Raw genomic sequence first — 11165 nt, forward strand, 5'->3', positions numbered from 1 at the left:
CTGTCTCCTAGGCAACCCTCTTGAAGATTGCGAGAACACGCACTTCTCTATTGAATTCTCACCGCTTATTGCTTTCACAGGTATCCTGGTTTATCGCCCCTCTGGGTTAAAAGGGGCATTTAACAAATCTCTACTCAAGGCCGCCATAAATCTAGCCGGTGCGGCGGGTAATTTTACGATTCTTGGTGACTTCAACCTCCTCTTTGATGACCCGCAAGCTTTTAATGCTTGCGAACTAACCAGGGATCTCTCTTCACTTCAAATCACTCAAAAAGTGAGCCAAAAAACTCATGTCAAAGGACACCTCCTTGACCAGGTATTCTCTAGTCTTTACGAGCTTAAGGGAGCTGACCCCACTCCACTACCGTGGACGGACCACTTTCTGATAAGCCTTCTTTGGTCACCACAGACCATCAGTCCCAGGACACAACCCTCAGGCACCTTTGGTCACCCCTGGAATAAGCTCCCCCTAGCCAAATGGTCTCAGGAGCTGGAAAAGACCAAACCCGGGCTTCATTCTTGTCCGATCAAAGCTAATGAGGATGTCCTCGACTGGATAGAAAAATCCCTTAATACTGTTCTCCCTAAAACCAAGATAGGACCTCATAACGCCAAATGGTTCTCGCCAGAATTGCGCTCCTTAAAGCAGCAATGTAAAGTAAAAGAAAGACTATGGAGGAGAGATTTCCTCCCTTCAAATAAACAAGATTATAGGATAGACATTCGCGCCGATAAAGTTGAATTAAGAAATGCTCAAGCTTCCTACTATGAGAGCAGAATCCTAGAAGCTTCCAACTCTCCCAAGGAAACCTTTATCATTATAAAAAAAACTACTTAAAGCTCCAACCCCGATAACAGCCCCAGACACCTCTGGCAAATGATGTAACAAATTGGCTGAGTTTTTTAGTTCCAAAGTCCAGAGTATCCTGGAATCCCTTCCACCTAAAGTGGAGGATGATAAATCCCCTCACCCCCAGACGGACGCCCCCTTAGACTCCTGAACAAATTCTCGACGTCTTCCCCCCTCTGTCCCAGGAATTTTTCACCTCCCTGTGGGATACGGAAAAAAGTGGCTCTCCCACTGACCCAGCACCGCTAAATATTTTGAAACAGGTCACCTCAATAATAGCCCCCAATGTAATACATCTGATCAACGCTTGACTGGCCGCTGGAATAGTCCCTACTAAATAGAAAGGGGCGAGAGTTAAAGCGCTACTTGAAAAAACCCAACCTGGACCCGGCAGATCTAGGCAACTATCGCCCCATATCCCTTTTGCCTGCCATAAGCAAGGTAACGGAGAAACACGTAAACCGTTCCCTTTCGGAGTTTCTGGAAAATCACGACCTGCTCCACCCCTCCCAAACCGGGTTTCGCCAGCGCCAAAGCACCGAAACTGCTTTACTAGCAGTAGTAGAGGAGAGCAGGAAAATCCTCGACTCAGGAGGCTCAACAGCCATTCTACTCCTAGACCTGAGCGCCGCATTTGACATGGTAAACCATTCAATTCTGATCCGGCGACTCAGGCACATAGGAGTGGAGGGCACGGCGCTTCGCTGGCTATCCTCCTTTTTGGAGGGGAGAACCTTTCAGGTCTTCGAGGAAAACATTGTATCTGCTCCCACCAGTCTGCTGAGTGGTGTGCCACAGGGCTCATCTCTCAGTCCGACCCTCTTCAATGTTTATATGTCCCCCCTAGCAGCCATAGTCGCCCCCTATGGAATCCGGATCATCACATATGCCGATTACACACAATTGGTGGTTGGGCTCAACCAAGCAGGTCCAACCACACATGCCCTCTACTCCTGCTTAAATGACATCTCGAACTAGATGGACGCCTCCCAGCTCAAGCTTAACGGAGGAGAAACTGAGATTATGATTTTGGGCAACACTCTCAGTTTTAATCCCAGCTTGATGTGGCCCCCAAGCATAGGCCCACCCCCAGTTCCGAAAGCAGAAATCAAGAGCCTCGGTATATGGCTGGACCAGGATCTGAGCCTTAGGGCCCAAGCCAGGAAAACAGCTGCTCTCTGCTTTGGCCTTCTTAGAATGGCCCGAAAGGTCCTGCCCCTCCTTCCCTTTAAGGCCAGGAAAGTATTAGTGCAATCACTAATACTCTCGAGACTAGACTACGGGAACGCTTTGTATCTGGGTGACCCCGTCACCACTATCACAAAGCTCCAAACAGTACAAAACAGTGCTGCGAGACTCTTGATGGGAACCACGAACAGACTCTCAGCCAAACCAGCCCTCTGTTCCCTTCACTGGCTGCCGGTTCAGGAACGGGTCAGGTTCAAGGCCTTGTGCATAGTTCACAAGGCAACACTTGAACTTGGCCCACCTGTCATTTGCACCATGATTAAGCCAAACAAAGCTAACCGGAATCTTCGCTCTAACGATCTGTACTTGACAGAGATCCCTAGGATCAAGAAATCTAGGAGTGGCGGTAGGCTTTTCTCCTATAATGCCTCCAAACTCTGGAATTTCTTGCCTCTTTGTCGCCGCAAAATCCCTGATCATCTGGCTTTCCGGAAGCAACTTAAGACCATGCTTTTTCCTTAGCCTCCGCAGCTCCTCACCCCCATGTCAGTCACTAGCGCTGGGATGCTTCCGAGTAGCTATGCGCTCTATAAATGTTTTTCTATTCTATTCTATTCTATACAACCTAACTGTTCCTGCATAACAATTGTGGATAAACTGGCAACGCTCTCAACGGCAATGGACAATCTCCTCTTCGATATTAGGGAGACCATAAAAAATAACCGTTCAGATATTTCTGCCAAGAAGAGAAGTGAAACGAGTACGCCATTGCTGGCAGGATCCCAGTCACCAACACAGGAAAGCCCAAAGTCGACCCAAGAACTACAGTCGGATAGGGAAAGCACAGGAGCAAAGAAGATGACACTCAATAGCAGCCTGCAATATGAAGGAACCCAATCACCACTAATTATAAACACAATGCCATTGGATGAAATCTCGCAAAAAGAAACCGCACTGGAACATCCTCAACCTGGAAAACATGGGAGAAAGCAGAAAAGGAAGGGACGAAATCAAAAGAAAAAAACAAGGGCAATACTAGTGTGAACGTGTCACCTGATCTATCACAAGATAGGCTGGTTCAGATGAGAGAGGATACAGAAGTTGAATCCTTTCCCAAAAAAAGGAAGAAAGACGCTCTCGAGGGAGCCCCCAACGGGCGGCAACTGCAGCAAGCCCTACCGGACCAGAACCAATGCACATGAACGAAATGAGCGCTGAAAGACAAGTATAAGCAAATGAGGAACGTCATGGCTTAGGGGAGGAATATATTACCGTGCAGAACAGCCCAACACAAGTTAAGGGGCAAACAGGCACCGCCACAATAGTCTTCTTCCCGGAGTACAAATCAAAGGGCAGAATAGATACTCTAAATAGGGGGAATATATTACCCCTACTGAAAACTATCAACAGCCTTAAAAACATATCCTCTAGTGACCTAGAGTCAGTAGAATTTATAGAACTGCCGGGGCACTCAGGGGTAGAAACAACAACAAACAGTATGGGCCACAGCAGAACTATCGGAGAGACTGCTAAAAGAACAAGCAAAGTTCAACTCATGGGGAATAATACTTTGACCATTCTTAAAACCAAGATACCCAGATCCTCTGACCCTTGATAGCCAGCAAAAGAAAGAGAACGGACAGCCCAACCCAAACTCAGTACTACGAGTGGCTAGGAGTAACACCCCTGAGAACTTAGTCCACCAAGAACAGTCTAGCAAGGGACCACCTGCCAACAACAGCCCAACCTCGCAAGACTGGAGTTGGCTCTCCAGGACCCTAAATGTCAAAACTAAAAATCAATGACAAAGTAAAGCCAACGCTTAATGTCCTCAACCTGTGCTCCTGGAACATCAACGGTCTAGGAGACAAGCTAACAGACTCGGAATTAAACATCTATTTGCAAAGATTTGACATCATCACACTGCAGGAAACCTGGTCCGATATACCACCTGCATTGTCGGGCTACAGCCTGAACTTTCTGCCGCCTACACAGAGCTCATTGTTTGGCCACAAGAAGGGAGGCCTTGCTACATACAGCTCGCTAAAGACCATTGCTGCAGTAGTGCCCTTGGCTTACAAGCTAGCTCTTCCGAACGCAATGCAAGCACTGCGACTGACAACTCGTGAACAGAACAAAAAAGAGGATAGTTCGAATAAACCTCTATCTACACCCCTGGGAAAAAACCAAGGGAGTACAGCAGCTGAAGGAAGAACTTATAAAATTACTAAAAAACGAGAAAACCAACAGCTTGATCATCAGCGGGGACTTTAACTTAAATATGCTTGGCAATTCAGCCTTAGATACTACTGAAGATGAGGATCTCTTTGTTTGGGAGCCAAGCCACCAAGACAACACCTCGGGAGGCAGAAGCTCGAAAACAGCCAGGAGACTCCTGGCAACACTAGAAGAGCTGGGTCTCCGAGCACTTAATGGTAGATTCTCAGGGGATCGCCCCCAAGCAGCTACATTTCATAGCACTAAGGCTAGCTCTACAATTGACTTTACATTCCTCTCCCACAGCCTGTATCAAAGGGCAAGAGACTTCCATATTGGCTTAATGGACTACAGCGACTACCTCCCGCAGGAGACCATGATTGAGGCTCCCACAATACTAAGCCCTCTCACCGCCAACACACTAGGCTCGGAATATTCAACAAATGAAAGGTGGATAAAGTGCAAAACTAATGACCCACAAAGTCTCCTATCCCAAGCAAAACAAGTATTAGGAGAGGCAAAAATAGCAACTACAGACTTAATCGAGAGTTGGGAGCTGTTTACAAAAACATTACGAGACAATTCTGGAACAACAACAAAAAATGTAAGGACTGAAGGAATGGCCAAAGTCTGGAAACACAAGAACCACCAAAATTTTAGAAACAACACCCAGCTAAAAAAGTTAAAGACCTTGATTAACCACACTCTACGAAGAGTAAGGATAGATCCCGCTGCACGCCAAGTGCTGAGACAGTTAAAAGATACTCGCAGGAAACTGATCTGGCGACTCAAAAAAGAAGCTGACGAGGCCTTCTGGGGAAAACTCCTATACGACGCCAAAACGAATAACAACGCACAGTTTTGGCAAAGATCAACAGTTTGATCAGTGAGCGAAGTCAGGGGATTGAATCCTATGCTACTGAAGAGGCCTGGACAACTTTCCTTAGCACACATCGGAATGAAGCCCATGAACCTTGGAAAGGGTCACATAATCACAAAAAATCTTCGAACCGTGGACACCTCATCATAAAGAAGCTCTTGTACAAAATCAGGAATTCCCAATTACAAATGCACAGATATGTAAGAGAATCTCAAAAGGGAGACGCGAAGGCGCACCAGGTCCAAATGGTATTCCCCCAATCGTGTTCAAACAAGAGCCGGAATACTGGGATGTTTGAAAAAATCCTGCAGTCCTCAACAATCCCACGATCCTGGAGGGGAGCAATTATCTCCCCAATTTTTAAAAAAGGAGATAGGAATGACCCAAGAAGCTATCGTCTTATAGCCTTACTTGATAATGAGGCGAAATACTACGCGGAGCTCTTACTCCAGGAGCTAACATCTTGGGTGGAAGACACAACAGCAATTCCATACAATCAGACCGGCTTCTGCAAAAACATGGGGACGACCACTAACATACTAGCCCTATCTATTTTGATTGACTCTGCATTTGTAGCAAAACAACCTTTATACCTGTGCTATATTGATTACAGCTCTGCCTTTGACCACGTCAATAGAAATATGCTGTGGCAGAAATTAAAGAAAATGAAAATTCCCCCACTGCTGTTAAACCAATTAATTCTCTTACACGGTAATACCTGGGTCCAGGTTAAACTAGGCGCAGGGGATTTTTTATCTAGGAAGATCCCTACAAGCACAGGGGTAAAACAAGGATGCGTGCTCGCCCCAACATTATTTAATCTTTTCATGGCCGAAATGTCAATCTTGCTGAACGAAAGTAATTCCCATGCACGCAAGTTAGGGGGCACCCAGCTGTCCAACTTATTCTATGCGGATGATCTGGTGCTGATCAGCTGGACTCCAATAGGCCTATAGAGACTGTTGGACATCATATCGCAATATTCTAAAACAAACAAACTCAGAATCAATCAAGAAAAAATTCAAGTCATGTGTATCACTTATCATAAACCGAAAACAACGAACAACTGGTTCCAACGACTCAAGGAAGCTGGAGGTCGCAAGTAAATACAGATACTTGGGGGTCATTCTAGACTCCAAGGGCAGTTTTAAGCCACAATGTGAGGAAATAAAAAAGAGAGGATTAATGACTGCAGTATCTTTAAGAAACTTAAAAAATAAGATTACTGGACCAAGTCTCCTCCCTCTAATAAAGGTGATTCAGGCAAAACTGATTCCATCTATCACCTACGGAAGCGAAGTGAGGAGAGGAAGGGACGCTGAAACAGTAGATGGTACGGTAGCAAGAGCACTGTGCATGATCTTTGGCTTGCCGAGGTACACATCACCCACGCAGATTAGGCTCAAATTTGGGCTCGCAAAGGAAGAGCTTGCATGTAAAGGAGTATATTTAAAAAGCTGGTACAAAATAAGCAGGGGAGAAGCAAAAACACTCGGCGCTCTCCTGTGGAAGGAACTGCAAACTAAAGAAAACTGCCCTACAAAGCTTTACCTGGAGGACGCAATAAAACATCTGGGGTTGCGTCAACTATGGGATCTCCGAGGGCCCTTGGCGGGCTTCAAAAAAGAAATAAATAACATAGTTAAAAAAGAATCTCTCCTGCAGGACAAAGCCTCACTGGCGGAGCGAGCACATGGCTGGCTAACCATACAATCCTACACCAAACTCAGGCCCCAAACATATCTTCAGACTAGCTTCACCAAAAAGACAAAAGAGAAGTTTTTGAAATTTCGCCTAGGACTGTTGCCCTCTGTAAACCACTTGGCCCCTTGGCTGCGTCCCTCAATGCCAGCAAAGTGCCGCCTTTGTGGCAACGGTGAAGAAAACATTATACACCTCATCACCATCTGCAAGGATCTGCTACAAGATCGCCGGAACCTCTTGAGACCACTATTCAACAAAAAACCGATAAGGACATGCAGGCAAGCAGTCCTGGCATGCTTCTCCGGTGATGAAGTCCAAATGTGTTGCCGACTGGGAAAATATCTTGAAGTCATAGATGCCCATCTTAACAAAGTGAAAGAATGACCAGAAAAAGCCAAACTGGTTTGGCTGTAGAGCAGAAGCCAGCGCCACAATCCGCACAAAGCAGGCACGGCACTCACATCAGCGAAAAAGCAGGAAGGACAGTGACGGAACCCAGCGCAACACTCGGACCCTTAGAGCCAAAATAATAGGATGGCAACAAGGGCCCAGGTGGCATCTTGTTGTCCATTGAGTTTTACTGCCACAAAGCACAAGCCTACATGGAGGATAACTTTTTGTTGCCCAGGCAGATTATGGACGGCTATAACTAACTGAATTTGAAGGGGAATGTAAGTTGGCCCAACCATGCAAAGTTTTCAATGGTATGATAGAAGTGAGCCAGCGTTTGTGCCAATCTTACATTCTGCCTGTATCTTAATAGTTTTAGCTTCAGCACTTTTAATTGCAATTTTTACTTACACCCTACCACAGTGTTATCGTAATTTGTTATGGTTGTTTTAGATACACAAAACTGTTTTTATTGATGATGGTTTGTAATGGTTTTAATTAACTGTACAATAAAGTGTTACCTTACCACTCATGACATGGTCAGTAACATCCCTAATGACATCTCAAATGACTTCACTGATGGCATCATCCGATGAGTATAAGTGTTTTGTAAATGTTTCTGAGACTTAAAGATATATACTAAGCTATAGCATAAGTTAAATTACTATTCTTCTATTTACTAGTAATTAGCCATACTATTTCTAACAAATCTCCTCTTGAGTGCCTGTTTGGCTGTCTGTATCAGTGTGTCAGTGAATGTCTCAGTGCCTGTATGGGTGTGTGAGTGTCTGTATGGATGTATTACGGTGTATGTGAGTAGCTGTATGGGTGAGTGAGTGCCTGTGTGAATGGCTGTATAGGAGAGGGAGTGCATGTGTTAGTGGCTGTATGAGTGTGTTAGTGGCTGTATGAGTAAGTTAGTGGCTGCATGGGTGTGTGAGGGGCTGTATGGGTGACCGAGTGGCTGTATAAGTAAGTAAGTGGGGGTGAGTGGCTGTATTGGAGAGTGAATATCTGAGTGGCTGTAACGATGAATGAGTGGATGTGTGAGTGGTTGTATGGATATGTGAATGGGTATGTAGGTGGTTTTCTGGGTGTGTCAGTGGTTGTATGGGTAAGTGAGCGGGTGTGTCAGTGGTTGTATGGGTAAGTGAGTGGGTATGTGAGTTGTTGTATTGGTGAGGGAGTGGCAGTTTAGAGGGCTGTATGGGTGATTGGGTAGTTATATGATAGCTATAAGGGTGAGTGAGTGAGTGTACAAGTGTCTATATGACTATGTGTGAGTGCCTGTTTTGGTGAATGAGTGAGTGGATGAGTGGCTGTATGGGTGAGTTAGTGGGTGTGTGTTTGGCTGTATGAGTGAATGGATGTATGAGTGGCTGTCTGTAGGAGTCATTGGTTGTTTGAGTACTGATATGGGTCTGTGAATGGGTTTGTGTGGTAGTGGGTGTATCAATGGTTCTATGTGTGGGTGTGTGAGTGGTTCTGTGGATGATGTCATCAGTGATGCCATTTGAGATGTCATCAGTGATGTCACTGACCATGTCATGAGTGATGTAATATGTGAGGTAATAAGCAGTGCATTGTGGGGCGTAAGCTATAGTTAGCTCTGGTAACTAGAACTTCTGAATTTTCCTGGTTATGTACGAGTAAAATATGAGCCTAACTATAACATTCCTGTAACCTTTGTTTTTTTCAGTGAATTGCTAAGGTTTTTTACATTCTGTTTCCTACCTATAACATCTCTGTAACCTTTGTTTTTTTCAGTAGATTTCTCCGATTTATTTTTATTTTTATTGCCTAACTCTAATAGTCCTGTAAACTTTGTTTTTTCCAGTGAAGTTCTAAGGTTTTTCTAGCAATGTTTCCACAACTGTAACCTGTAATGTTTCACAATGGTTGTGTGAGCACCGGTGTGGGTCTGTTAGTGAGTGCATAAGTGTGTGTGTCTCTAAGTGGGAGTGGGAGTGTGTCAGTGGCTATCTCAGGCAATGTGTTAGTGCGTGAGTGGGTCTGTGAGTGACTGTGTGAATGTCTCTCTGGCTTTGCCTCTGGTTGTATAATGTCCGGTGAGTATCTGTGAGTGGAACTGTGAGTGCTGCTTTAGATCTCTCAGTGTGTAGGTTAGTAAGTTTATGGGTGTACAATTGGTTGCGTGAGTGCTGCTTTTGTTTTTATTCAGTCTCGTACTTTTAGGGTCTGATTATGATGTCAGACAGACTTCCACAGACAGGCCATCTGTGGGAGTCCGCTTAACATACAGGGCCGCGGTCCGACCGCTGGATTATGATGCCAGCGGTCGGAGCGCTGCGGTTGGGTGGAAAGACTGCCAACAGAAACTGAGATCCAGTCGGGGTGGCCGGCGGACTAGTAATCCCTGAATGGCGGCGATGCCTGCGCAGGCACCGCCATCGGGATTACGATGTCCATTTCCCGCTGCCTTTTCATGGTGGTCCAACTGCCATTAAAAAGGCAGATGAAAGGGACTTTGGGGGCCCCAAACATGCTCCATCCCCCCTAGGCCTCCACCATGGGGCCCAGGGGGCACTTGTTTTGCCCCCCCAAACACCCAAGCACCCTGGGCCAGGCATCCCCTGGTGCCTGATACATGGTGTAGGGATATTTGTAAACATGCCTTTTGCCATTGCCATTGGGGCTTGTGCTGCAGCCCTTTTCTGGGACGCAGCATAAGCCGCAATGGCAAAAAGGCATGTTTCTGACCGCCTACACGGTGGTCGGATCGTAATTCAGGAGGCAGGGCCACGGACTACCTGTTGGCTGGTCCCGATCCCGCAACGATGGAGTCGGACGCTTGTCTGACTGCGATCATAATAAGGCCTTTTGTGTATTTAAAGGAGGGAACCATGCTCTCTGGTCTTAGGAGATGTCATTAAAGAATTTTGTTGTCACACTCACTGAAGTTCAGATTTTACTCCAATGTTTTTTTGATGTATTCACTTTTGTTATTGATTTCAGATCATTTTTCAATATGGATTTTTAAATTGAACGTTTTTGGTTTCTATTCACCCAGCCTAAGAAGATAGTATCATTTCCATTTTTCTCAAGTGGAGCTTTACCTGGGGCTATGCTATGCATATATTTCTGAATGTTTCTTGTTGAGGTGTAATTTTTCTAAAATCACATGAGGTTCTGATTGAAAACGAAATTTTTTAATAAGAGTCTACAGTTTTTTGGAAAATACGTACTTTTTCCCATTACTTTGTACTGTGAAATTACTTACTATTCTGTCATTGTGCAAATGTCTACTGCATATTATATACTACACCTACATAGTAGATCATCCAGTTTTGTATTTCTCTAGGTCACTCCTCGTCATTTCTTTCAATGCATTATTAACTGTATTTTTTAAATAAAATGTAACCGTTGCGAATTACAGTGATACGTATGTTCCAGTTTTGCGGAATATTCACGAAGACCGAGTGTTTTAAAAAAAGTGTAAAACACATAAAGAATTTTTGAGAGCAGTCGTTTAATAACATATTGTTTAAACTTATCTATCTTCAATCATTTTTAAAGAAAACCATTTATAAAAGGGTATTTCCTATTTTGCGACAATGCCGGTAGTCACGATAACCTCGGTATTCGCGAAGATCATGTAACTGTGTAAGAAAGAAATTTGATTGGATTAGTCAGTTTTCATTTATCTTTATAGGAAGTCCTCACCCATTTCTGTGTTCTTATATCTTCCAACCATTTTGGATTATTCTCAAGAGCTGGCCCTTATTGTTCTTATTGCACTGTGTTTAGTGTTTTTTTACTGCTATTTCTTTTAATTAAATGGCAACAGGAGGAGATCAGCAGGAGGAGGTTCCAGTGCAGGCAGAGGAGCAGGAGGTGGAACAAGAAGAGAGGGCTGATCAAGGGCCTGCTCCAAAAAAGCAAAGAATCGCTTGGGAATTTTTCACATTTCCCGCA

Source organism: Triturus cristatus, chromosome 4_2, assembly GCF_964204655.1.
Source record: "Triturus cristatus chromosome 4_2, aTriCri1.1, whole genome shotgun sequence".
In the NCBI taxonomy this organism is placed as follows: Eukaryota; Metazoa; Chordata; class Amphibia; order Caudata; family Salamandridae; genus Triturus; species Triturus cristatus.